A 23,564-nucleotide genomic window follows, 5' to 3' on the forward strand; every position below is an offset into this window, starting at 1 on the left:
ACCAGGTGTGACAAGGGTAGTCCAAGGGCGCGTTACAGGTCCCAGAGCCAACCATCCAGTGTGCACAGGGCTTCGGGTGGTGTGTCCTATCTGCACTATCACCTTGGACCCTTTCTGCACTATCATCGGGATCGGCCCACATTTTTGTACGCGCACACGAAAAATGCACGGAAGCCTAGCCATAAACAGCTTCGCTGTAAAAGGAACCGAATAAACAACACTTTGCGTGCGAGGGACAAACTGCATGCCATGTTTCACTTTTAGTCCCCTGTGTTCATACACTCCTTGTGAAGAACGTGCTTGTTTACTGCTTCACATAATCCATTCAGCTTATTTTTGCACGAAAACCCAACCCTGACTCAAAACTTCGAAGCTACCTTCTTCAGCCTGTGCGAGAAGAAATGGCCGTAAGGGATAATGGCGACTCTGTTCCGCTGTTGCGTCTTAGGCTTCTTCCACCATGGTTGCGCGTGAACTTCCTTAATGAACTTGTCGGAAGATGAAGAAATAACGGAAACTGGATAACCTGCCTTATTAGGCGCTGTCACTTCGTTCCTCACACTTTGAAGCTTAAGGTTAGGACAGCTCTTGGTTACGGCACCTCTAATTGCGGGAGTAGCAATACCACGCTTAATAAGTTTCAAATTTCTAGACCTATAACCAAAAGGGACTTAGACGTTCTCGGCTGATATCCCCAGCACACGTGATCCCTCGTAAATGTAAGCCTGATATAAAAAAAAAAAGCTGAAGCACATATTTTTCTATAACTTCAAAAGTGAAGTTACCACATTGTCCTTGTTCTCTAAGCAGCGTCAATACATCGACGACAGCTCTGCGAGTCACGTTTGTCCACAAAAATGAAGTAATCTTCCACGTGTCTGAAGACCTGAAGAGCAAACCCATTCAGGTTTTGAGTAATTCGCTGGTCAATGTAACTTAAAAGTATATTATTGAGCACAGGCGAAAAACAGGAATATATGCAGGCGTTCTGGACAAATATTTTACCTTCCCACCCGAATAAAGTTGAGTTAAAATAAAATCAAGAAGTTCCAAAAAGTTTGCAACCGAAATTTCACACCATCGCAAATTCCGGTTCATCCATTGGATCGTGTATGCAGTCCTTAACAAACTGCAGGGGACGCACAAGCGGCAAAGAGTAGTATATATACATTCTAAGTCTAATAGTGAAGTCTGCGCCTTTCTCAGGATTATGTTCCTGCAGGAAAAGTACAACAGTCAGAGCGCTGGGAGCAAGGAATGGGTCCTCAATGCACAGCCGGTCAGGGTGTCTGCAGAAATTTTGAAATAACACGAAGCCATGAATTATGTTCCAACGCAATGGTCCTGAATGAATTTTCCAGTTTGAGTGTCTTTACACTGAAGAAGCCGCATAAAAGGTGACCTTTTTCCGCCTTAGCAGCATTCGAGGCCCATGTCAAACCAACTTGATTCAAATTTGAGATAGCCCGAGATTTTATGTTAGCGTGACTGGCAGAAATTTTATTGAAATTTCTGCCAATGGCTGACATATCCTTCTCTAGAAAAGTGCCCTTCGTCATGACAACAAAACGCCCTTTTTTGTCTGCCCCATTTGTTAGCACCGGTGGAATATAATAATAGTACACATGGTTATAAATGATGATTTATATATAGTTTGTATTAACCATCCAGGGAATATGAGAAGCCACACATGACTGACCAATTTCTTTGACTAAACGAAAGGAATTCATTTTTGATCTTGTACTTCTTGTTTTTACTGTACATGTCCCTTGCCTGCATCCACGTTCCCAACATTTCGATCTAAAAAGCCTGTCTGTCCCCACGCACACATACCTTGAATGCATGTGTGCTGAAAGCATTTGAAGGCTCTGTATTTTTGGCATGAATAATAAAACAGCCTTTTGTTTCTAAACAATTTACTTTTAAACCACGCTGGTTCATTTTTCTGTTTTATGCAGAGGTGCATTAGCATCTTCAAGAATGAACCGGCTTCGTTTTTTTTTTCGCTTGCGAAAAATATGCCGTCATGCCATGCTATTTTAGTTAGCCATGAGTATTGTACTTCAGTGCAATAGTGAACGAAGAAAACTATTCTTGGATGTCCCCTTGTATGAAGGCAAACTGAGCATCAGTTAATTATTGCTCAGGTTTATATCATGATACAGGAGCATGCTTGTTGTTGCAAGATAGCTTCTGCGCTTTCAGAGAAAGCAGAGCTGGGTATATAGTACAATGACAAAACGTTTTCTTGATGAATCGTGAGAGCTTCTAGCTTCCTGCTTGCTTTGCTTTTCTTAGCTATTAAATAACGAGGCCCCCTATCCGCCCCACCCCCTTTTGCACTATCTCATGATGATCATCATCACATTGTGTTGATGTGCAGTGCCGGGTAGAGGAACGTTTTAGAAGACAAGATTGAGAGTATTCGTTTCCGACATTATAGCTACGTGTTAGCGCTTTGAGCGTGCATTAGCAATTAAAAAATATTTTTTTTCAGTTACAAACACCAGTGCCGACTCCATTCCTGTCACCACTTCCGAGCCGGTGACGATGCCTGCAGAAAGCCTATGCAAGTTACACGCCCCTTCGATCTCATCCACGTCACATGGAATTGAAAGTTCTCCACTAAGGCCCCGTCCCTTCTTGTGCAAATTAGTACAAATTACTGCAGTGAAACCTGATCATATCTTTTGGTTTGTTATGCGTCAGCCTCTATTACGCTTGCTTGCTCAGTCACTTCTTTATGTTTGCTGCTCTTACTTCAGCTGATGAACTGTGAGCCAAGAACCTTCAAAACAACGCTTCAAAGAAAATTGTCATCTAGCAATTACACAAATGCCGCATCATGAATGATGTCCAACATATGGCTCAAGAGTGAGAACTCAATTTTTTTTAAATGTGTTAGACTTGCGAAAGTAGCAACATTACAACCTGCCGTTCATGGCCTTGGTGTTCATGATAATAGCGAATACTCGTCACCCACAGAATAATGCGGCCTTGGGAATAACAACACCAGTGGCAGTAGAGAGCGCGTGGCTTCGCCCGGCCTCGACGGGTCTACCTTATAAAGCGTATGGCTGCATTGTAATTCTAAGTCAGCGAAATAAGTACCGAGAGAAAGCTGCAGCAATGATGCTGGCTGCAACTTCCCCATTCAAGTACGTTTGAAACGCAGAAATGCTCATTAGACAACTGCGACGTCTACAGTTAAGTGTATTTATTGCGCTTAGGAGAAGCAGCTAAATTCTACCAATTGTAGGGAGCAAAGTGGTGATTCCGTGCATCATATTCTTTGCCAAAATGGAGGTAGAAAACCGGATAATACGTGTAAAAGCACCACAACAAAATAGCATTTGCCAATATCTTTCTCAAATTGCTACAACGCAGCGACTTCTGCTGGAGCAACCACTGTGATGGTTTCGAGTTCCACGAGCAACATACACTGCACTGCCTGCAGGCCTGCAGCGCACACGCCACGAACTCGCACTCAACGCCCGCATCGGTATTGCAATTACACTGGCCGTGCTTATGCCCTGGCATTAGGCACATAAGGAATAAAATCTCTTACCGATGGAACAATGACACAGTTGCGATGTACCCAGTGTGCAACTCGGGGGCCGTTCCAACAATTCTGTTGTTGTACTGATGCACCAAAGTTTGTGGCGCCGGGTGTAACGGCCGTACTTCATGTAGTGGTTCTGCCCCTCTGTCGAGTTAACGTTTGCAGAAAGACTGAAATGTATGGGCTAATTGTGTGCTTTGAAAATAATTTGTGAAAAGGTGTTTCCTTTTTTTTTTTCAATTCTCGTGCGTTCTGCGAGGTGTGTAGTCAATTTTACCAGACTGTTCGTTGAGCAAAATGAGTCATGTTCATCTTATAATGCGCTGAGTTCAATTGAAATTAAAGTAAGGACCACAACAAGACACTCCAAACGTGGACGACAGAGCGCGAACTGCCAACTGTTGATTGTCACTCAAACAATGCCCATATATGAGCTTTGTTCAAAATACCACTTGCAGATAAAAAGTATGAAAAACAAAACAACGACAACAGAATGAGAATCCGGGATAAGAAAGAACACAATGACAAAGCAATGAATGCCGCATTTGATTAGACAACGCCAGATGCCTTGCTCCCGTTTCCAGAGCAATCCTTGCCCCTACTGCATCTCAAAGCCCATGACCAAGAAGGAAGGCGTGCTTACGAATTTCTATTTTTCCTCCGCGACGCTCCGGGTATCCAATATTTCCCTAGATGCTTTTTCATTAACTAGGGAAGCAACTGCACTTCCTGCAAAATATATTGTGAGCAGCAACACATCTTGCGGTGCGCTTGATACAACCAGCTGCTGTGAATCTTATCTCTAGTCTCTGAAATCTTTCATTGAGGCAGCGTCCCGTTTAGACTATACTCGTATACGGCTTTCCTGTGTGGAAATAAGATCCTCTAAACAACAGCTCTCGTTCATTTTACGAACCCGTGGCCGAGCTTGACGTCGCGAGTATGCTAAGGGTTACCTTTTCTTTCATTATCAACCTTTTCACAAATACCTTCGAGCTCTAGCGGATCAGAGAAAATTACCTGAATACTCTATCTAGCTGCAATTTCCTTCATTCTGCATGGCAGGTTGTGCACATAAGGCACAACTGGCTTCCTGTTCTAGAACAACTCTAGATGAACGAACACTAACTCGTCCAATTTCTTACTCAACATCAGTAAGCCACATTTTTTTATACTTCACTGAATTAGGAAGCATGGTATGAGTAATGTAGAAAAAAAGGTTCAACTGTGAAGGTTAAACATATCCTTTGCCGAAACGTATTTATGCAAACGTTCCAGAGCTTTACAACAGTAGTCTACGAGCCACGTAGGAATTTTTCCCAATGTCCCGAAAAAACCTCATCATGCCACAAAGTTGGATATATTCAGGTAATTAGGGCATATCATGGATGATGTGCGGACGAAGTTTGAAGAGCTTCAACTGCCTACGCATTTTGTAAAAATAATCCTTAACATTAGACCCTCGAAAACCTTTTATGGCCGGTATGTTGCAATGTTTCCTGTTGTTCCGAGACAACTCTGAGTTACACTGAGTTCACATTATACGTGAAAAGAAGAGGCGCGTTATGTGTAATGTGTGGCGAAAGTTGCGTTACTGGCTTAATCGTGAACTACGCAATTAATTACTGAACCTGTCTTCGTAGTTTCTCAATTGTCTTCGGTGAACAAAACAAGACACCTTGTGTATATTTGGTGAAAATAAGAGGCATGCTATCGGTGATCAGTATACGAAGTTCAAAGTGTGTGTTATAGTCGCGGTCTTTGCATTAGGTTATGTTTGAAAGCACTCTGGAGCATTATAAGTGTGTTTTACGAAGGGCGCAAATTCAGCGCGCCATCCTAGAAGAACTAAATCTGCCAACCAGATCAAACTGAGTGAAAATGGTGAGAGCATAAAGGCTTCGAATTTTAATGTGTGTGGATAAATTGCTGCCTTTTATAAAATTTCAACAAGTATGCAAACACGTTAAATGGCTGTTATCTACAATCACTACCAGTGGTCCGTGAGATCTCTGCATCACGATGAGTTCCCATTCGGTAAAAATGGGGAGCATTTTAGCTGTACTGTGTCTCAAAATTTAGAACTTCCTGGCCAGATTATGAGCTATGCAAATGAAACTGAAAACTCTTGTTTGCCTAATTTTGTGCATTGTATATAGTATACATGTATACTGTATCGCCCAACTGCCACGCTCTCGTACAGGAGTAGCAGTTTTGTATATAAAAATGAATAAATTGTACGAGGGCACCGGGTAACCTTGTATATCTGCTTGCCGTCCCTGTGTTAGTGAAAATAGGGTCAATGCTAAGGGTGATGTGTAGGCAAAGCTCGAAGTATGCGGGTTAATTACGGTATTTGCAGTAAAGGCGAACGCTAGCTTTGAACGTATGCTAGCTTTAATAATGCAGTTTATGAATGACGCCGAATTTAGCTTACTGTACTGGAAGAACAGTAACAGCCACCGTGATCAAATTTGGTGAAAATGGGAAGAATATTATTTCTGATGTGAGTGATGCGTTAAAAGCGAGTGTGCTAGGTATGACCTTTTCTAAAGCTTCCTTAACAAGTGCTCGAAAACGTGATACGTGGGAAGTGTTTCAAGCGAGTGTGGTATGCGGTCCACGTGCTAAAGTATGTATCCTAATTACAGGTAAGCGGAATCCTAAATCCAACTGCTCGAAAGGAACCGCTTCCCTGTCATGCTGTGATGAATAGGGCTGTGATTCTGCAAGTGTCCCAAAAGTCATACCCCTTTTTAGCGCAATAACTTGAACTAGAGACGACGAGAGAACGACAAACACACGCGCCCGTTTTCGTCGTTCCCTCGTTCAAGTTTTCGCGGTAAAAATTTGTATAATGAATCACCAGCTAGCTCGATCTCTCCCATTCGAATAAGTCTGCTTCGTTTATTCTTTTTCTTGGTCGCTGTATACACGTTGTCGCCCCGTCTCCCTAGAGTGGCACGCTCTCGTTTATCATAAAAAGAAGGGAAGCATATGAATGCGATAGTCTTGTAGCTACCTAGCACAACGATCAAATTTTAAACAGAGGAGTTCATGTGGGAGCTACGCGACAAATTAGTTGCCCTTGGCAGGCTCCTTTAAACCGAAACGGGCCGCAAAAAGAGCGTCTGTGTCGTCGATGTCACCACCCCCCTACGGATGTCGCCGCCCCCTGAGCACTTTAAAAAAAGTGTTAACATATTAAATGAAGTGTCAAAAGTTCACTAATTTGATTACCTTTGATCAGCAGCTCAAACGGTACGACAGCTGACGTTCGAAGCGTGTCTTCGCCCGAGGTCGTAGCCTGGCGGTTACGGCGTTGGTCGCTGAGCTCGAGGTCGCGGGACCAATCCCGACCGCGGCTGCTGCATTTCGCTGGTTTACTTTAATTTGAGTGCGTGTTACGAGCCCAAGATGGTCAAAATTAATCCGTGGTCCTCCACTACAACATGCCTCATAATCAGATCGTGCTTTTGGCTTGCAAAACCCAAAAATTTCGTTTAGGAGTGCTTTCAAATTTCTCATATCAATGCGCTTGGTGATACATAGCATGCGTTTTGCGTACGCTTCGACGAGCGACTCTCAATTTAATTACAGAGACAGATTTTTTCGCTATGAACGCGATTCAATTTCGGCGTCATTCAAATAGTCGGGAGAGAATGTTTCCCGTTAAGTAAATTTAAAAGGACCCTCAAGTTGTTCATGACTGATCATTAGAGATCGGGCTCTTAACGAATTTTTGCTTGTACCGTCTGGCTTATTTCAATCCGCCTGAGTTCAGTTCAAGTTCCGGCCGCAAAAACTCACCCATGGGTCAGCTGTAAACGCGCGTGCAAGCGGAGGAAAAAGAGCGTGGGGTGGACACCGCTGATTTCGCGATGTTTATGTAGATGTAGGTGAGAAATTGCAGGCGCAATTTGGAATCAGCTAGCACAAGACAGGGGGGTACTTGGAGATCACAAGGAGAGGCCTTCGTCCTGCAGTGGACATAAATATAGTCTGATGATGATGATGAGATGATGATGTAGATCAGTCACACCAATTCGACTCGATGGGAACTGGTGCATATATAGGCCCAAAGTTATAATCATTTACCTCACCAATGTCTTTCCGATATAAAGTAAATACGCAATTCCTAAACTTTTTAAATTGTGCGATATTTTTGCACGTAGCAACGTGATTCCAACACCGTGTGCTCCATTTGTCTCCTCACTTACCCCATACGCCAATGAGTCACAGAATTCTTCTTTACTTGTTCTGGGCAGGAGCGCCAGCACCCAGCGTGGGAAGCCAGGGACCAGTTCAAGAGGTGGAATACTGATGGCGAATCGCCGACAGCCCCCCGAGCGATGGAGAGGCGCGAATTTTTGGGCTCAACTATGCTCCATATCACAAGTAGTTCGCAGCACTGTGGAAGCTGCAGGACTCCTTAGCCAACAGGAAGGCGGAATGCCCCTCGAGATGTGTTCATCCGCGCCGCGTCGTCTGCTGACAGCCCCACTAATTCGCGGTCTACGATATGCATGCACAAAGGTCCCAGCATTATGCGTATATAACGGCAACATATGATGTGCCAATTAAAAAATAAAACTCTAATTCCGTCAGTAATCAGACAGTTACGCTCGGAACTATATTCAACTGCGCAAGGGTACTGCTTTTGTACGCTTCGTACCTTCGGCACTGGTGAAAACGACTTGTGAAATGTAGTATAAGAGGACAACCTAAGACGCAGGGAGCCAGTTCCACGGGGCGGGGGGCAAGCGCGATTGCCAAGTAACAGGCTTCGCTAGTTCTTTACGGCGTCCTTTGAATGCATATTTACCCTCCTGTATAGGTGTCAGTCGGTGTATACTTGATGTCTCTGTGTTTTTGATGCTTGTCTCCACCATACATGTTACGCAAACCCTGGAGTAGGATGACACGCCATCAGCCACGTAAATATCCCCAACCAGTCATTAGAGTCAGCCTCCTTACAAGCAGAATTTGATCGCTGTTTGAAAGGAGATGCTTTTTGGTATGTGTGCAATGTGTAGATTGCTCGTTGTTTTATAGCGTAAGCTGTTATGGGCTCATTATAATAGCCGTTTTGGTTGACGATGGTGTCAGCCGCCGCTGCCGCCGTCGCATGTGTTCGTCGCAGCTATCGGCGGGAATGAGAAAAAGAAATACGCAGTTCCCGCCGGGATCGAACCCGAACCCCCTCCCCGGGAATCAGGTACTCTGCCATTGAGCTCTGGCAGAACTTGCTAGCTTGCAGCGGTAAAATGCCCTGTGCACGCCTTCTAGCGCGCGAGGAGACACGAAATGTGAGATACAGGCCACGTAGCGTCGATACGTGCACACTTCGCTATGCAGTTGCATAATATTACACCGGGTGGGACGCACCGGTTGAACCAGTTGCACAAAACAATTCGTCGGCCCTACCACTCCGTGAAGATGGTTAACCAGCAAAGCTGAAATGTGTGGCCCCGGTGTTTATCACTGGGTTAATCCCGAGGGTTCATTAAAGTATTTCTCAATTACACGTTCGGCTGCGACGGAGAGAGCGATGTCACTGATGTCACAAGTCCGCCATTGCGTTCGATGTCTCGAGTTTTGTCGGCGGCGCGGTTAGCAGCATTCACCCGCCCCATTGCCGCTTGCGATTCTTCGAAATTAAATTGCTTCACAAATAAATCTGTGTGTTACGTAAGACAATGCATGTCTCATACCCCATTAAGGAATGGTTCATACTCCCGTAAACGCGGCCTCCCTATTACCACGACAGATGAGATGTGAAATTTTACGCTGGAATGATCAGCGGCAACGCAGCCAGCTGTGGAAGAAAACGACGACGACGACGAACGCGGGAGCAGTGGAACGAGCGCGTGCCGAGCACGAGCACGAGCGCAACCCGAGGGGCGTCAACGAGCCAGCTGCGGAAGAAGACGACGACGCTCGATGATGATAGTTTTCGGCACACAGGCGATTTCGCCTAGCCATATACGATTTCTCCTAGGCATATAAAGCTTCGCTTTAAAAGATGTATGGCATACCTGATGAAATCAAGCAGGCTAGGTATGTTTGTGTCAGCCCCGTTTCAAAGGGGATGCCAATAAATAATCTTCATCATCATTAGTGTCATATCGTGCCACTTGTCGCAATTTGACATGCGCGCCGCCTAGCGTGGATACGTGGAAATTTTGCATTGCAGTTGCGTTGCATTCTACCAAGTGTCGCGACATGTATCAGTTTCCTGTGCCAGTTGCATGTAGCAGCTGCATGTAGCAGTTTCTTGTTGCATGTAGCTGGACCTGGTCAACTCAAGCAGGCTAGTTGGCGATTGGTCAGCACTTCGTTTCAACAGGGATGCAAATAAATGATCATTGTCATCATCATGAAAAGCAGTGTATCTTGCCGCGGGTCAATGTACGTGACGTGCGCCACGTAGTTTAGGTACCTGTGTTTATTTTTCGGCCCACGTTATGACGCCTCCTCGCTAGGTACCAACCCTCTAGTGCGTGGTGCTGAAAATAGAGCTCCTATGGAGCCACTCCTTCAGTTTACGCTGTGACAGGGCTGTGTGTGCCGCACAGGCCTGTGACGTTGCTTCTACGACTGCGGTGAGACGTGAGACTGTGTGAGGGACAAATCAGGCCACAGGTCTAACTGCAAAATTACTTGCTTTCAGTGCCCCCGGCTAAATGTGTTGCAAAATGTAATGTGCCCCAAAAACGAGATTCACGGCTGTTATCCCATTGGCATCCGGTGCTGTGCACACGTGTGTGTGTGTGTGTGTGTGTGTGTGTGTGTGTGTGTGTGTGTGTGTGTGTGTTTGCGTTGCTTGCGTTGTGGTTTCTAAACCTACAGGAATAATTTTCTTCTACTGGGCTACCATTTGGCAGTTCCTCGGTACCTTGCAGAGTGCCAGCAAAATCCAGTTTTTCACGATATGTTGCGCAGCGTCTTTCAAAATAGGGGAACCAGCAACTTTCTTAATTATTGAGCTGTTTCTGTCACCTGTGTCAGTCGAAAATGGGCAGGGAAGATAACACCAAATGTAAACCAAAAAGAAACATTGGCAAATGTTGACCACAGTTGCACACATATATGTGCAACACTCTATTTTGACTACACAATCTCCGGGATTGGTCTGCGAAAACACCGAGATACGCATCGCGAAATACACCTGGAAACCTGGCTTGGCTTGGAGAACAATGCTTCGCATTATTAATTAAACGCAAACCACCCTTGACCCCCAGATGTTCATCCTGTTTGATTACCACTTGTGGCATGCTTGTCGATGGAAAATGTCGATGAAAGGCGTAGGCACAGAGAACTGCTGTATGCTGTGCATGTTGGTACTCTAACTTGGAACACATTTTTAGCGCCAGCAGACGAGGACGGAAGGAAGACCTGGACAACACAATGCGCTAACTTCAGCAAACTTAACCCCAGAAATAATACCACCTTTGTAATAAACACCACGTAGGCACAGTAGCGCCACACTTGATCAATACAACAAACTGTGTTTTTCAAAAGGGCCTTTCTTTGTCTAGCAAATCAATAGACGGAGTGCTCACGAAGCTTTTACCCCTCAGATTGACAACCGACTGACATCTTTATCTCTGTGCCTGGCCAAACCCAAAAAAACACCAGGCAAAGGAGCGCAGCCGCATTCGTGACAGTGAAGAGGCAGATGACCGTCACAGCAATTATTCACGTTTAAACGATGCTGTCTTACGCGGTCCTTAAGACATTGCCCCGTGTGGTTAAAGTACTTCTTACTGCAAGACAACGGCAATTCGAACACCCCTGACTCTTCACAATGCGTAATATGATTTTTGTGCCTTTTGGAACACCCAGCTGCAGATTTCCGGCACGGGTCTGTCAACCGACACACTCTGCAAAGTTTCACTGGAGCTGAAAAAAAAAACAAAAAAACAACTCGTGTTCGCACGACTAGCAGTTGTTTTAAGCCGGTGTGCCATCCTGTGCAGGTTAGGCACAGCTGCTACGTTTCGCTTGTTTTGCGCCTGTTCATTTCCTGTGTCGCGAGTGCTCTCTTTAGACATCTTTTCAGCAACCTCTTTGCTACAGAAACTTGCAAGCACTTCGAAAACCTCTGTTTAGATAACCATTTAGATTGTTTCTTCAGGCTTGCATAAATTTTGTGATGGCACGACGTTTTTAAAGCATTTCCAAGACACAAGTTAGCAATGATCCTTTTAACAAGTTTCGAATGGGCGGAGTTGTATGGTAGCAAAACCTCGACTTGTCGGACAGCGACAATGACACTGTCGTTGATCCGAGCTTTTCTGCGCCCTTTAGGGCCAGACATTAGGGCCCACTTTTCTTTGTATTTTCTTTGGTATTTGTAAAATGTGAAAATATTAAAATTAACAAACGGTTCTTCCAGCATTGGTAACGATTTTCTTCTGTAAAGTAGCTTTGCGTTGCTGCAAGCCCACTACTTCACAATTTACCCGATAAAGTTCCAGTGTCCAATATATTGGACATCATGCCATAGTAAAACCATGGACATTACTGAAATAATAAGCGTCACTTTTCATCTTTGTTGTCTACACATCATATCTTGAAAGTTTCAGGCAAATCTGTGAACCTAAATCCACCCCGGAAGTCAGGAGGAAATCTGAACACATTAAAAAGGCTAAAATACGCCATACTGTGCGCCATAATGTCAAATGCCAAAAGCCATAACGGCATACCCTGCATGGTGTAAAAATGTTTTTAACAGCGAAGCTGTTCAAGCCAGCCGTAATTTGTGGTGCGTGCCAAAAAACTGCCGCGCCGTACTCATGGCAACCCGGAGGAGGAGGAGGAGGAGGAGACGGCGTGCATGCGCACGCGGTATTCTCCTCGCCAGCTCCCTGCCTTGAAGTCGGTCTTCATTCTCTGGATATCCTCGTGGAGACTGGCGTTTTCGTTCATCAAATGCGCGATCCTGGGATCGTGCGCGCTTGCTCGCCTGTGCGGCGGCGTGTTTCGTCTGGCCCGTCGGCTTCGTCTGTTTCACTTCGTCGGCCCAGGTGGGACCTCATGGAACGCGCACTGACCAACACTGCTTCTCGTTCCCGGATTTCCACGAAGGAATGACTCAACAAAGGTTCATGCTCTCAGCGTCTTTCGACACCCTGAGGGATGTGTACGACATTGAGCTCGGCCAGCTGCTTAGGCATGCGTATACGTTGTCCCGAAAAGTTCTTTTCCAATCAGACCTCGAGAAACAGAACGTAAAGCTTGCGTTGCAAGTATTTACCGGCACGATGCCCCCCGCCGTTCGAGTCACTGCAGTAAAACATACGTTGAATTATGTTGAAGGGACCGCCAGTTTCATAAAAATAGTTGTTAAATGGTGGAAAATTGTCAATATGAGAACTCCGTGCAAAGGCACAAGACTGAACGATCAGTTTGAAGAGCCTGTGCTTTCCATGGACGATCCCAAGATAGTTTTTCTTTACAACTTTCTGAACTGGCTGGACGAATGTAAGGAAAAGACCAAAGATTATGACAGTGGTAAGCTTACCAAAGAAACTCATGGTGCTCTTCCTCAGACGACCTACGGCCTCATTGAACTTGCGAGGTACTGTCTTGATGAGCTCAAGCTGTCTTACGTGCTCCTTGGAAAAATTCAAACTGATGGCCTTGAGAATCGCTTTGGGAAGTACAGGCAGCTTGCTGGAGCTCCATATCACGTATTCATTCGGCAAGTTTATGAATGTGAGAATAAGTTGCGCCTTCAGAACACTTTGCTGCTGGTGGAAGAAAACCTAGAGGCTCTGTTGACGACGACCAGCAGTGGGATGGCCTTGAAGAAGACGGTGAAATGTCGCGGCCTAACTGAAATGTGGTAGTCTCTGAGAACACGCTTACCAAAATCAAGGACATCATTCCCATTCTGGTATATGTCGCGACATATGCCGTTTACGCTACGCTTAAGAAGCTCAAGTGTGAGAGTTGCCGAGCAGCCTTCACTGTGAGCAAGGAAATAACAGTGAGCGTGGAGGAGAAGCACTATGACCTTATTAGACAGATAGATCGAGGAGGTCAAGTGCAACCAGCCATCTTTGTGGTAAATTCGGTTGCCCATAACTACGCAGTAGTTGAGCAGATTTCAAAGAAGAGCGAATTCCTCAGCATTCCCGGCCAGCGCAAAGTAGTTACAGAGCTCACGAAAGAGCTCCTCATGAAGGAAGAGAGCCAAGATTTCGACACCTGTGAAAACGGACACACGAGTGAACTGGTGCTGAAGCATGTGCTATGGTGCAGAACCAACATACTGCTGAAAAATGTTTGCTGTAGGATGAACGATAACATTGCTGGCGCCAGCTCGAAATCAAAACAGAGAAAATTGAAAACACTTAGCAGCAAGTAGCTGGTCGGACCTTACAAACGAATAAAGTTTCATGTTCGGATTGTTCTACATGTGTATTTTGCATATCTTTAACTACTGCGCGCAGCATGTAAGTATCGGCAATCAAATAAAAAAGTAGACAAGCTTCCCATCAGGCAGATCAAACTTAATAAGCACTGTTAATTTAGAGAGGCGCTGGGCGACGGGACAAGAAAACAGAAAATGTAGGCGCACTCCCGTCTGCTCGCCTAGCGCCTCTCGGAATGAACGTTACAACATGCCAACAGGCTCAGTCTTCTACCCTTCAGCCTAATAAGTAGTACAGGGGTGCTATAACGTAAAATTATTCCAAACTGTTTTGATTCCAAATCCACGATTGCGGCTCGCGGATTGGCTCATATTTCTGAGGCCGCGCCCACTTAGCCGGTGCGTCAAGCGAAGTCACGAAACCGCAAAAACTGACACATCATAGTGACGTTTACGCGCTACTTATGCTAAATTATGCCCATCAAAACAGGAAACGTCGTGGAATAACCAGCGAGTGCCCCGTTCCGTTTGGAATCAAACATGGCGGCGTTTTTGCTGGTGTTGGCGGCGGCGCCTCGTCAGCTCGGGCGGAGGCGCGGAAGGAGGGAGGCCGAGAACGCGTTTGACATGCCAGACGACGTGTTTCGGCAGCCCTTTCGTCTGAGGAAGGAAACTGTGCGGTGGCTGTGTGACGAAGTGGCGAAGGAGCTCGGAGGCGTGCGATCAACAGCGCTGTCGGTGGAGCGACAAGTGTTGTGCGCGTTGCGTTTCTTCGTGACGGGCAGCTTTCAAGTGTCCGTAGGGAGAGAGGAGACCATTGGCGTGACGCAGCCTGCGGTCAGCCAGTGCGTACGGCGCGTGGCGTAGGCAATCGTCTACGCCGGGACCCGAAACAAGTGGGTCCACTTCCCGAGAACGTCGGAGGAAAAGGCGGCCGAGAAAGAAGAGTTCCTCCGACGCGGCGGCATTCCCGGCGTCATCGGCTACGTGGACGGCAGCCTTATTGCCATCATCGCCACGAAGGGCGACAACAAGGCGGCATACATGTGCCGCAAAGGCTTCTATGCCCTTAACAGCAAGTTCGTAAGTATCGTCATGTTTGTCTAATTTGCCTTTCATAGCAACGCGTGGCTGATGCTGTGCACGCTTTCGTCAGATTTGCGACGCAGGCATGCGGATTCTGGCCGTCGACGCTCTGCGACCGGGGTCAGATCACGACGCACACGTCTGCAGAACGACGTGGTTGCGTCGTCGTTTCCAGGAGGGACACATTGCCAAGGCCGGCGAGCACCTCCTCGGTGAGCAGAAGGAAAAATTCATACAGTTGCCTAGCAGCACACAATAAAGTGTACTCCCGCCGTAAGAGAATGTTGGAAGCGATAATGGCTTATATTATAGTAGCGTGTTAAGTATAGGTGACAAAGGCGGGATGTGAATTTTTTTAATGAGTATCTACGCGAAGCAAAATGACATTTAACTGCTGTATTGCAAGCAAATTTTTATCAGGTGTGTACATTATGAAGCACAGAACCTTTGTCTTGCCCCATGATTTTTTACACTGACATTCATTCGAGAATACAGATCACAACTCGGCGAAACGGCTACCTTGCTGGATGCTATTAATATGAATTTTACTATTTACCACTAGCCTATTGTTATCTGTGCTGATCACAGCAGCATCAAGTCCTCAGTCTGTACATTATTTTATTACAGCCTCTGTGTAGTAGGTGTATGTTACATGACTCATGCTTCACTAGCTCAACCATGCGCATTTGATTTGATACCATTTTTACGCTCATGCAGGTGACAGCGGCTACCCCTTAGAACCATGGCTCCTGACTCCGGTCCCAGGCCATCCTCCCGCTCACATTGCAGAAGGCAGGTACAACACTGCACACGCTTCCATGCGATCCGTAGTGGAGCGCTGCATTGGACTTCTGAAGAGCCGCTTACGCTGCCTTCAGAGATACCGTGCCCTCTGCTATGAACCAGACCGCGCCGCCAACATCGTTGCAGCGTGTGCAGTGTTGCACAATTTGTGTCTTGATGAAGGTGACAGCGCGTTTGGTCAAGTTGATGATGACGACAGCAGCAACAGGAACAGGGACGATGTAAACGGTGGCCCCCTCCCACAGGGAGTTCCCCGAGCGAGGGCAGCACGCATAATATATCTGAAAGGATGTGCTGCCCGGGACAATGGAATTCGATTATTTGGAACCACATGGCAGCAGCACCAGCACTACCTGCGAAGGGTGCGAAGGCAGCTACGTCGGTAGAAGCACCGACAGCAGCAGTAAACGTGCCTGCAGTGTCGGGCACATATGCCTAATAAAGAGAAGGAACAAACGTGAAGGCGTATTGACAATTAGTGGATAGCGGCTGTTGTTTTATACAATCTGCTAAATTACCACCCTTGCTTTCACGTAGCCTATACCAATGAGCTGTCACTACTGGAGATGATTGCATCATTCCACTGCGACACTACATAGTAGCTGTGGATAGACAACGTTGTGGTCATTAGCAGAATCTCGTAGCCACTTCTCTGGGCAGCAGGAGTTTGCCGGTTGATTTGCTGCTGCTGCTGTTGCTACTGTCCCCTTGATGCATTTATATACTGGCATCACCGCCACTGTCACCGCCGTCTGCACTGTGCATGGGAGGATATTGGACTTCGTCTCCTCGTTTCCTGTTTGGGCTGCAGCAAAGCACAACACTTTTCGCTCCACCATATATGTACCGTTCTCGCACACCTTGCAGGCCCTCCACAGCTTTGCCCCACAGCCTTCGCCCTGTTCCTTTTCAACAGGCCAAGTCGTGCTGACACACATCGCCTGGCATGTCAAGCACATGGTGCTCCCTTGGATGTGTATTCATTTGTAAATACTGGTATAATTGTACATATATTTGTAAATAGTCATATCAAGTGCCAGTGATGTTCTTGAAACTCGTTTCTTCACGTCTCCACAGTAAATGAAGAATTGCAACGCATCTTCAGTGTCATGTTTATTCAACGTGAATAACAGCCATCAATATACAAATCAATGTACACAGGGTACGCTTTCACGGTGCCAAAGTGACAGTACGGTTTCCACTAAATGGGATCTAATACATTGTGAAAGACCGCTGGCACACATTAAATCACAGAAATGTCTGACATTGATAATGTTTTTCTTTGGGCTCATCCACAACCATACGCGTTCACCCAGCAACTTCACAGCAGAAAAGGTGTTGCAAGTCTTGCCTGTTATACATCCGCCATGTTTGTAGCACAAAATATATGTTATTTTCAATTACTGCTGCCATAATAAGACCACCAGCGGGAAAGTTCAGTCACGCGCTTTTAAAGAACCGCACACGTGAGAAAATACTGTGCACTTTGATAATCTGCCATATAACAATGCCAACAAGAACCACCTGGCAGTGAATGTTGTAAAATAATCGCCACATCGATGGCTACGTTGGGTGTATCAAAAATTGTTCTCAGCAACAATGAGGACTACATTGCATTGCTATCACCGATACGGCCACCTTATATATCACAGTAACTATTGCAAATAACAGGTACTTGTTGGTAAAAGAAATAAGAATATGTACGCTCGTGCCTTCCATAGGGCAAAACAATTTGAAATTGGAAACACGACATACATATAGCATGAAAATCATAACAGTGGATTTCAATACCTGTTATCACAGCATTTATGTGTGAAACACTGTTGTGGTTAAAATAAAAGTGACAGCATAGTCAACATATTCCTTGAAAAGCAGCAAATACTTAAATAGCGCATAAACATCAAAACGAAAGCACACACCTAACCAAAAGGATGAAACATTAGACATTCAGTTCTCTCACTGCCATTCTCACTGAGAAAAACTTGCTCAGCAAGTGAAACAACACATCAACAAAAAAATTACAATAAATTAAGCTATATGGGAAACGCAACATATTAAACAAAAAAACTAACAGCATATTAAAAAAACATGTAATGGTGCCATCTGTCACAACTAGGGCAGACGCGGCTCGCGCAGGTCATAGACGAGGACAGCCACGAGCTGGCGCAAGGTGGCTGCGATGAGGGCAGTCGCCTCCCGCAAGCCCCTCATCACCACCGCCAGCTGCTGCTGCACCGCGCGGGAGGCCCTCAGTTCCTCCACCAGCTGCTGATGATGCTGCGCAAAAAGTGCACTTACTCCACCTACAGGATACGAAATTAAATTTTTTCGTTTCACAGTGTTTGCAAGGCTTGCACTTTCAGCTCGGTTACTCTAGATGGCAGTGAGAAGTTGAAGTGCAAACTGGATATGATCTGTTATGTTACAAACATGTTCAAAGACAGAAAACGCTACCAAGCCACCTTTGTCAATAAGAAGTCAATGTCGGTGATATGCTGAATTGACGCACAAAAGATGAACATGCTGTGGTGGTACATGCAACCATGGAAATGTTTTGTAACTTGCGAAGTAACAGAATGAGAAAGCACCTCACAGAGACTACATAAGTACACGAAGCAATGAACACTTGCTACCAATGAATGCACATGCCACTCATGAATAATCAGGTTGTAAGGTACATTAACCTGCACGCTAATCCCCTCCTAAAAAAATGGTAACCTGGACGAGTTCTACGTACCTGCCTGTTTTGATCAAGCAGCATCCGGTGGAAGCTGACGGCCTCCACGTTTGCTGCCTCCGCCAGCTGCCCCTGCCTGGCGTATTCAGATGCTGCCCTGCAGGCCGCATGCTCCAGTGGCTGCTGCTGTCGAGGTGGCCTGTGGGGCTGCTGCTGAGCTGATGGTACTTAAAAATTAAATTGGCAAAGAGGATAAAAAATTGCTGTGTCCTTCTATGTTGAACATTCAGTGGTTCATTATCATAGGTGGAAACATAGGAAAACATCCGGGCAACAATCTGTAGGCAATATTAACATTACATTTAGACAAATAAATAAAGCGACACCACAGCATTACAAAATGTTGCACCGATATTCATTTCTACACGACATCTTGAAAGCTACAGAAGCTGCATTACAATTGGTATGAATAGTCAAACAGAACATATTTTCGTCTTGCACAGTCACATTATGGCAGCGACTACTTGTGTTTCTTTGTAGGTGACTATGTGAGTGAGTGAGTGAGTGAACTTTATTGGGTCCACAATAGACGCGAGTAAACTCGACGTCACCTGGCTAGGCCCACTCGGGGACCATCAGGTCAAACCTGATGGCCCTCTCGCGGGCCCTCTGGACTGCCAGGATTTGAGAGGTCTGATCCTGGGCCTTAATAAGCATCATCATTTCCTCTTGGGTGAAAGGGGGACCGGCAAATGCGCAGCCCCACAGGACATGCTCGAAGTCCGCATAACCACCACACAGGGGGCAGTCCGGGCTTGGGAACCGTTCGGGGTACATTGTGTGCAGTGCTGCAGGGCTTGGGTAAGTGCTGGTTTGTAGAAGTCTGAGAGTCACTGCCTGGGCCCTGCACAGTGAGGAGCGCGGCAGAGGCAGAAGTCTTCTTGATAGGTAATTGTGTTTGCATATCTCGTTGTATGAGCAGAGAGGCTCGGGTCGCCCTAGAGAGGACGCATTACCCGGCGCACGGTCAGTCAAACCTCGTGCAGCCGAGTGGGCCTCCTCGTTGGGGTTGAGCGAGGCACCTTCAATGTTTCCAAGGTGCGCAGGGAACCAGGCCAATGAGTGATCTTTGAGGTCTTTGGCGTTTTGGATGATACGTAGGGCCTGGGGAGCCACCATTCCCATCTGAAAGGCCCTGATAGCGGTCTTGGAGTCTGAATATCGTCCGTCAATGCAAGAGCGATGGCAACCTGTTCTGCAACGCTGGAACTAGAAGTGCGGATGGTAGCACAGCTGATGATTTTCGAATCACAGTTGATGACCACTGAGGAGAAGGCTTGTTCTTGAGCGTACGAAGCAGCGTCTACGAAGCATGTTCGATCCTTGTCCAAGCGGGCACTGGCGAGCAAAGCTTTACCCCTGGCTCGTCTTCGTCCTTCGTTGTAGGTCGGATGCATATTGCGTGGCATCCGGTGTATGGAAATCTTGGATCTTATGTCGTTGGGCAGCTTCACAGCGTCGGGACCAACGACCGTGGGGTTACGTCCCAGCATGCCAAGTATGGCTCGGCCCGCTGGGGTGCCGGACAGTCTGACAAACTGAGAAAACTCTTGGGCTTCAACAATTTCTTCGAACGTGTTGTGGATGCCCAACTTGAGGAGGTCTTCTGTGTGCGTTCGGACGGGAAGGCCAAGGGCAAGCTTGAATACTCTTCTGATTAGGGCATTGATCTTGTTGCGCTCCGACACCAGCCAGTTGTGCATAGCCGCCGAATAAGCGAGGTGACATAGCACATGGCGATTCTTCGGATCAGTCCGAGGGCGCTTTCGGTCTTGGAACAAATGCGTTTGACAGCGGCTCCATTGGCCCCGTTAGACTCGATAAACATTCCTAGGATCCTGATAGTGTCCACCCGCGGAACTGGGGAGCCGTTACCAGTGAATGACGTAATGTGGCTCTCCGTTGCTGGCTTCCAGGACCGGTGAGAACCACCTCTGGGCCTCTTCTTGTAGAGTAAGAGTTCGGATTTGGTGGGCGAGCACCTTAGCCCAGTGGGGATGAGATACCGCTCCGTCACATCGATGGCCTCTTGCAAAGCACCCTCGATCTGACCCTCACATCCGCTGGGACACCAGATGGTGATGTCGTCCGCGTAGATCGTGTGGTTAATGTTAGGGATCTTGTTCAAGGCCTTCGACAGGTTGATCATGGAGATGTTGAACAGCGTCGGGGAGATCACCGCTCCTTAAGGTGTTCCCTTTGGCCCAAGCTGAATTTCGTGGGTCAAAAACTCGTCAATCCTGAGTCTAGTGGACCTCGAGGAAAGGAAGGAGCGCACGAAATTGTACGCCCGCTTGCCGACGTCAAGCTCTGTCAGGCTCTTGAGAATAAAGGCGTGCGATATGTTGTCAAAGGCCTTTTCTAAATCCAAGCCGAGAATTGCCTTAGTGTCCGCGGAGGTGGAGTCAATGATCTGATGCTTGATCAGCCTCATGGCGTCCTGAGTCGAGAGCCCCGACCGAAAGCCAATCATGTTGTTAGTATAGCAGTTAGACTCGAGGTGGTCAGTGAGGCGGTTAAGCATGACGTGCTCGGCCATCTTCCCTACACATGACGTCAGGGAGATGGGCCTTAGATTGTCGATGCTCGGCCCCTTGCCTGGCTTGGGTATGAGTACTGTGTAGGCTGCTTTCCCGCTCTTGGGAATGTGGCCGCTGCGCCAGATTTCATTCATCCTGTCTGTAAGAAACTCGATTGAGTCGTCGTCGAGATGCTTCAGCATTTTGTTGGTTACCCCGTCGGGCCCAGGGGCAGATCTGCCGTTGAGGGATGCGAGAACCCGCTTGACCTCAGCTACGGTAAAATCCTCGTCCATCGATGGCGCGTCGCGCCCTTCGTACTCGGGAAATTGGGGGGGGGGGCATTGGATCGTCCGTGGCCGCCAGGTACTTATCTATGAGCTGCTCCGTGACCGCCTCATCTGGAGTCGAGTCGGTGGCCGAATGGACAGCTTTCACCAAAGCTCTCTTCTGATTGGACTTGGTGTTGCCATCGTGCAGTAGGTGCCTGAGGAGTCGCCAGCTTTTACCCGTCTTGAGGTGGCCCTCCATCGAGTCGCACAGCTCGTCCCATTGCTGCTTGCATAGCACCTTGCAATGAGCCTCTATCGTACTGTTGATTTCGGAAATTTTCTTGCGTAGTCTTCTGTTATGGCGCTGAGTCTTCCATCGCGCGAGCAGTGCCTGCTTGGCTTCCAACAGATGCGCGAGCCTACTGTCCATCCTGTCCACCTCCAGATCGGTTGTCACCTCCTTGGCGGCTCTAGCCACATCCTCTTTTATCCCGTCGCACCAAGAGTCTAGGTCCGTATCCTGGGTGAGGACGCGCTCGGAGCGGTTGGCTCGGAACAAGTCCCAGTCAGTGAACTTAAAGGTCCTCGTCTTGTTACGGGCAACCTTGATGACCACTTCAATGATGCAATGATCGCTACCGAGGTCCATGGCTGTGTTGGTCCATTTGACGTTTTCCAGGTTCTTGACAAAGGTGAGATCCGGAGTCGTATCTCGGCACACCGAGTTCCCTCTCCTTGTCGGAAAGTCTTTATCGGTTACCAGCGTAAGATCTTCCTCCGTTGCCGTATGCCATATGTCTCTACCCTTCTTCGTATTGGTGCGATAGCCCCACGCCTGATGATGGGCATTGAAATCCCCCATGACAACTAGAGGTTGACAGCCGGCAAAATGAACAGCCTTCTTAAGAATACCACCAACCCTGGCTCTGTGAACGCTAGGTCTGCAGTAAACATTGAGTATGAAGATACTATTTCTTCTTAAGCGCCGCTTAGGGGGGTTGACAAGGAGTTCGGTCATGACGTACTCGACCCCATTGTCCGCAGGACCGAGGTCTCGCTGAATGCACGTGAACTTTTTACTGACCAGAGTAGCGACCCCCCTTCCCCCTTCAGTGGAAGCCACCGTTAGGAAACCGGGGAGCTTGATGGGTGATGATGTGATCGTTTCTTGCAAGACGATTATTTGGGGTTTGTTCTTTACGCTTTTTAGGTATTGCCGCAGGGTCGCCCGTTTGCTGACAAACCCTGCGCAATTCCACTGCCACATTGTTATGACGTTAGTTCGGTTATCCATGATTGGGCTTGGGGATGGATTGCGAAAGTGCCGCCTCCAGGATGGCACCCTTCGTCGGTGGGGCAATAACGCTGTGCAAGTTTGAGACTTGTGCTGTCGATGTGCTTGGCAAAAATCCGTGGCTTGTCCCCTCCAGCCTAAGTATTCTCGCGCTGAGGGCGACCAGGCCTAGCTGGGGGTGCGCGATCATTTCTTGTACGTGAGAGAGACCTGTCTGTATGTTGGAGATGGCATTCTTGAGCTCCGAAAGGAGTTCTACCGTCTCGTCTCCCCTCGAGTCATCCAGGGCGCGACGCTTCACTGCAACTGTCTTGGGCGGGACCTCCGCCGTGTCCATAGCGGCGGGCTGAGGAGCTGGCGGTGTTAGCGCCAATCTTCGTATTTCGGCCATCTCGGCGGCTAGCCGACTGATTTCACGCTTGAACTGAGCGTTTTCTTTCCTAAGACTATCATTGGCACGCCTAAGCTCTTCGAGCTCGTTCGTGAGACGCGGGTCATGCGAGTCCTGGGAGTTGGACGCCTGCGTTTGGTTGCCACGGGCCCTATCGGCCCACGTTAGAGAGAACTTGCCTTTACCGCCGGTGGGGGTCTTGGATCGTGGCCTGTTGGACGAGTCGCTCCCGGTGCCGGACTTGGAACGGCCTCTAGAGCTGGAGCGCGCTGGAGAATGCGACATGGGTCGCGATCTTGAGGCAGAGCGACTTCTGGAGACCCGTCGGCTTGTGGATCGGCCTCTCGAGCGCGAGCGTCTTCTGCCCCTAACGCTGGGGCTGGATGAGGCCCGCGGATCGGAGGATCGAACAATCGATGGCGTTGGGAGCTGCTCTTGCTGTCTGGCACGCTCGAAGCGTCGTCGACGAACGATGTACGGCGTCTTAAATCTATGCGCACATTCTTTACCGCTGG

At 47.5% G+C, this 23,564-nt stretch overlaps 1 protein-coding gene and 1 pseudogene across 1 annotated transcript in view; both read left to right on the forward strand.

Annotated features, from left to right (window-relative positions):
- LOC125944746 (probable caffeoyl-CoA O-methyltransferase 2) overlaps positions 1–23,564 on the forward strand; it is a 105,741-nt gene that overhangs the window by 35,929 nt on the left and 46,248 nt on the right. The gene's annotated exons all lie outside the window — the stretch shown is intronic.
- Positions 14,450–16,767, forward strand: LOC125944994 (putative nuclease HARBI1; annotated as a pseudogene).

This window comes from Dermacentor silvarum, chromosome 4 (genome assembly GCF_013339745.2).
Source record: "Dermacentor silvarum isolate Dsil-2018 chromosome 4, BIME_Dsil_1.4, whole genome shotgun sequence".
In the NCBI taxonomy this organism is placed as follows: domain Eukaryota; kingdom Metazoa; phylum Arthropoda; class Arachnida; order Ixodida; family Ixodidae; genus Dermacentor; species Dermacentor silvarum.